This window comes from Convolutriloba macropyga, chromosome 12, assembly GCF_964194025.1.
Source record: "Convolutriloba macropyga chromosome 12, txConMacr16.3, whole genome shotgun sequence".
NCBI lineage: Eukaryota > Metazoa > Xenacoelomorpha > Acoela > Convolutidae > Convolutriloba > Convolutriloba macropyga.
The window spans coordinates 8,065,321-8,071,320 of record NC_134479.1 but is presented as its reverse complement, the minus strand read 5'-3'; positions in this window follow the sequence as shown (position 1 = coordinate 8,071,320).

Sequence of the window (6,000 nt, the reverse complement as noted above, 5' to 3'; positions counted from 1 at the left end):
ATTGTTTCAACCAATAGTGATATTTGATTAATACTCTCAAAACAAAACTAGAAAGTAATAAATTTGGTTTATTTCAAATTCCCATATTCCACAAAAATGAAAACAATGGAAGTTTTGAGAATTGTTGGCAGCTGAAAATTTTGTTAAAAATTTTTTTTAGAAAATTTCAGCAGTCGGAGAAAATAATATGAGGAAATATTCTTGTTTAAAAAAGACTTCATCTGTTGTCAAATTGACAATTGTTATATTTAATTACTTTCAGACAAAAGTGGTGAAAACAGTTGCTAATATTAATATTTATCAAGAAAAGAGTGAACCAGATGAATTCAGCAGAAGGTATTATATCAGTACCAGACCCTGCTTAACATTAATTACGATAATTAGTGAAACGAATTGATTTCCAACACAGTGCTGCATACGAGTCGTTTAAACAGCGTCGTTTAACGGTTTCCATCCTTGCGGCAGTTATGAGGTTACCTATCAAAAATTTGTTTTTCGTTTTATCTGTTTGATAAATCACATTTTTACTATTTCTGTCACATTAATTTTTGTAGATTTTAGTTAGATTTATTGAAAAAATTTGTTTTTCTTGCCCAATTGCTCAAAAAAGTGGGGCATTGTGTGATATGATGAGTTCATTCGTCTTTACTAGCTAAACCAGTGAATTTTTTTGAGAAAAAGAGACGAACTGATGTGTCTTGCACTTTCTTCAATTTTTTTCAGGAGTAAAATTTAAGTAAGTGCAAGTCAAATCAATTCTTTGTTATCTTTACAAAAAAATTCCATTTAATTAGATCTAAGGCAAAAGAACTCATCATATAACAGAAGGGCCCATTTTTGAGCAATGGAAAAGAAGAGCACATTTTTTTTACTCTGTGAATTAAAAAACTACAAAATTTTGACGTCCCAGAAACAGTAATTATGAGAACATTTATCAAACAGGTAAAACCAAAAAAGGATTTTGATATTTGAGATCAAACTGCCGATATGAAGGAAACCATTTTATGAAGCGGTTTACCGCATGATTAAGATCACAAGTGAACCTCGTTGAACAGTAAAACTCGTTTCAATTTTGATGTAAAAACACAGCAAGATAAGTCCTGACCTATAATTCTGGAAACTTTCATCGTCTGGTCAAATTACTGGAAGTGGAGTGGACAAAGAAGGGTTACTGAAGACCATTCAGAAAAATTCTGATCAAAAGATAACAAAAATTTTCATAGAACAATGTAAAATGGCCGCATTTGTGCAAAAACAATAAGTGGGAAAGTTCAATTTCGTTCAAACATTGTTTCTAACTCTACTTCGACCAATATCAGCACTGCAATTTGACTTCGAAAAGAGTTTGAAGACTTTGCGACATGTTTCAACAACCCTTAGAAACATTATAGCTTAATAAATTCCGAAAACGATACCCAGAGTTGTCTCAACAGAAGAACTGGGCTTTGACATAACTGTGACCTAGTTGACCAACTCAATAAAAGAAAAAATAATTTAAGATCAAATAAAAAAAGCTTAAATGACTTACAAAAAACTACGTTTTGCAAAATTCTTAATAATTTGGAATAATTACAATCTAGCAGAAGTACTGTTTAATAGTTTTTGCAAAGCATCATTAACATGAAAAAATTTTTTCAACCAATAGTGGGATTTGATCAATACTATCAAAACGAAACCAGAAAGTAATAGGTTTGATTTAATTTAAAATCCCAAATTCTACAAAAATTAAAACAGTGGAAGTTTTGAGAATTGCTGGCAGCTGAAATTTTTGTTAAAAAACTTTTGAGAAAAACTTCAGCAGTCGGAGAAAATAATATAAGGAAATATTCTTGTTTAAAAAAAATTATCTGTCGTCGGATCGGCAATTGTTATATTTAATTACTCTAAGACAAAAGCGGTGAAAACAATTGTTAATTTGAATATTTATCAAGAAAACAGTGAAGCAGATGAATTCAGCAGACGATATTATGTCAGTACCAAACCTTGCTTAACAGTAATTACGATAATTAGAGAAACGAGTTGATTTCCAACACAGTGCTGCATGCTGGATGTTACTTTCTTGTTTTCAACAAAACAAGGAGTATTGGTAATGTGCATGTGCACATGACGTTCTGATCCAGCTTAGCAACGTTTTTCAATTACTTTTCCGCCAAATGAAAAACAGATTGAAAATTTTAAAGATTCGTTTGTTTTTCGTTGCGTATCCTTTTAGAAAATTGTTTTCCGCACTCTTTTAACAAACTAATAGGTGCCTTATGAGATGGCTGCTGATACCAGCCTCTCAAAAGACTGAGAAGCGAGACAAACAACAAAATCAAATGAAAACAACAAGCATTAATTACGACAAAAATTCAATGACTACCTTTACAAAATAAACTTAAAGACAAAGTCAAAAAAGCATCATATAAAAACTAAACTCATCAAATTGACATGAGTTTCTTAGGAAGAGATATTGTACCTGTCTTTATTGGAAATACTCAACAAGTAGAAAAAACATTAAGGGTAAAAATAAGAATCCGTTTTATACACTTTTAAAAAACAATAATTTCAAATTCAAGGAAACCATTCAAAATCTTTTTTGGTCTTTTGACTTCGTCACATTATTTACATGCCCAATTGATTTCCTCAGCAGGAGAAAATTTATCTAATTTATTTTTTAGATGAAATTTTAATGTTGTTATTACGTATCTCTAATTTTTCTAAATTAAATTTTGAGATTTGGCATTTTTGCACTTATCTCTGCCAACTTCTGGAGTATTCTCAGCAAATAAGCAGGTATCAGTCTTTTGTAGTAAATTGAAATCGAAGGTAATCATCATTAATCTTTTATGAACTAATTAATTGTTTTTTGCCAATGGTACTACGAGTTTTTAAAACTTTTTTGGACAATCCTCAATTTTTGGGGTCCCTTTTTACTATCGTTTTCAAATCTCAAATTACTGACATATTATTTGCAAGTCTTGTATTTCTTTAATGGTGTTGAAAGAATTAAATATTTTCGTATCTACTGCGAAAACATTATGATTTTATAAAAATCGACGCGACACCGTATTGTGGTAAACTCAGCTGATTTTCGACCTTTGACTGTATTTTTTCTATTTTAGTTGTGTAACATTCTGGATAATGACAGATATCATGAGCTTTGTACGGATTTCTTGAATTTGAAAAAAAGTTTTAAATGTATAGACGTGATTCCTAACTTTGCTTTTTTATCATTCGTCGAGTATTCTCAATGAAAACAGGTACAGTATCTTTTCTGTGGAAATGCATAATATTTTTTGAATTTAACTTTTATCTGATGGTTTTTTGGTTTTGACTTTGAGTATAATTTATAAAGAGAGCCATTGAATTTTTGTCGTAATTGTCGTTGCTTGTTGTTTTTGTTTGAATTTGTTGTTTTTCTTGTCTCTTAGTCTCCTTAAACGCCGGTATTAATGGTATCAGTAGCTTTCACTTGAGGCACTTATTAGATTGTAGAGTGAGTGCTGAAAACAATTTTCTAAAAGGTTACGCATTGAACGACAAACGAAGCTTTAAAATTTTCTATCTCTTCCTCTTTGGCGGTAAAATAATTAAAAAACGTGCCTAAGCTGGGTCAGAACATCATGTGCAAAAGCAGATTACCAATCGTCCTTGCTCTTTTATGAATACAGGAAAATAACTTCCAGCATGCTGCACTGTGTTGAAAAACAGTCCGTTTTTTTAATTATTGTAATTATTGTTAGGCAAGGTTTGGTACTGATATAATCTCGTCTGCTGAATTCATCTGATTAAATTTTTTTATTAAGTTTTCTGTTACCAATTATAAAGACCATCTTTGTCTGAAGGTACGCAAATTTAACAATTGCAGACCTGACGATCAATAAAGTCTTCTTCAACAATAAGTTTTTCTTATATATTTTGCCTCGAATGTTGAGGTGTTTTTCAAATTATTTTAACCAATAATTGGGCTGCCAAAAACACTCAAAGCTATCACTGTAGTTCATTTGTGAAATTTGTATTAAAACAAACCTTTTCTTTACAGTTTCTTTTTGAACGTAAAAATCAGGTTAAAAAGTATTACAATGTCAATGATGCTTTACGGAAAAAGACCCAACAGTATTTCTGCTGCAGTGCTAACTTTTCCAAATTGATGAGAAGTTTGGTAGACCAGATTCAGTTTCAGGTTTGGTGTTCTTGAAATCAATTTTAAGTGAGTGACACTCCCTTTAGTTGTTCCTTACAAAAAATAATCCACTTGATCAGCTATTTAACTAACGAACTCATCATACAACGCAATGGCGCTGCTTATTAGCAATTGAAAGCAGGAATTTTTTCGCTCCCTTTAATGTAGAAAAAACACAAAAACTTAACGTTAAAAAAACGGTAAAAATGAGATAAAAATTATCAAACAGTTAAAATCAAAAATTCTTCTGATACTTGAGCTCAAACCCTCCGATATGAAGGAAACCATCAAAAGACTTTGTTTACAGCTTGTTTAATATCAAAAGTGAAGCGCGTTAAACATTTAGTCAACTTTTAACTTTACAGGAAAAATATAGCAGTACCATTCGAAAACTTTTTATCGTCCAAAAAACTAGACGTAGAATTGATTTTGAACGGATTAAGAAAATCATTCAGAATGAAATCCAATCAACATAAAATGAACACAGAGTAAAAGTCAAAGTCAAATTGCCGCTTTTCAACAAAAAACTACTAGCGGGAGAGCGCATTTTTGTTCAAACACCGTTGCTCAATCTTTGCAACGCAAATCCAATCAGTTTTGCTCTAATTTCTGTTGCGAGATGGCCCAAATCATTACTTCAATTTGACTTCAAAACTTGTTTCAACACTCCATGAAAATGTTCGAACAGATCTCGAGAAAATTATTGCCCAAAGAGTTCCGGAAATGATTCAAAGAGTCGTTTTCAGAGAAAATCTAGCGTTTGACATTACTCTCATCTATCAGACCAACTTAACAAAACCACAAAAAGCAGTCTCAAGTCTTTTATCAAAAAAAGAAAAACGTTTCAAAAAACTAAATTTATTTGAAAAAAAAACGAAAAATTTTATAATCTTTTGCAGTACAAGTACGTATAACAACTTTGACAAAATGGCAAAGATCAAAAAGAAAACAAAGACGACATAGATTACAAAAGTTTTTGTGGAACTCAAAATAATAAAAACGCACAGTCTACTTTAGAATCCTTAATAGGTGCTACATCTCCTCTAGTCCTGAACAAAGTAATATGAAAAGTGAAAATAAACAAAAATTGTGCTTTTCCTATTTTTTGTCAAAAAATTTTTGATTAAAACCGCTCTATGCCCTCAAAACTGCAACGAATTGCTAGTTTCGAAAACTCAAAGCAACAAGGGTCTATTTCAATTCAATTGAAAGAAATAAAATAAATAACGTCCATAAATGAATCAAGCACCTTTCAAATGCGTAAAAAAACTCAAAAAAATCTTCAAATTAGACTGAATCTCATTAAACTTTTGAAAACGTTTTTATACGGTTACAACAAAACAGAATGTTATAACAATAGTGTAGTGAAACTTTTAAGTCAAAATATTTTAGTTAAAACTTTTTAAAAAACGATTGAAAAAGCGACGCGTGAACAACAAAGTTTGCTCGCTCAGAGAAAAATTGTCAGATCAATTTATTGCCTTCTCTAAAAGAGAGAGACATGAATTTTGTTCAACACTCAGAACACTCAAAATCTTTTCACGCATTCATTTTTCTGCTTCAAATTTCACTTCAAAATTGGTTTTAAACGAAAGTTCTTTAAAACTCGTCTTCCGGACGTAAAAATAAATTGTTGATTTGAATTGAATAAAGTTGATCACTTCAGAGTAATTTTTAGTTACATTATATAAATTAAATCGCTGTGATAAAAATCGGAAGATAATCAGATATAAATTGGAAGATCAATAACTCTTTCCACAGGGTCTGCACGACATAATTTAATTTTTTTCTAACTTTCTAAACATTTCATCACAAAAATTTATTGTCAAAGACCA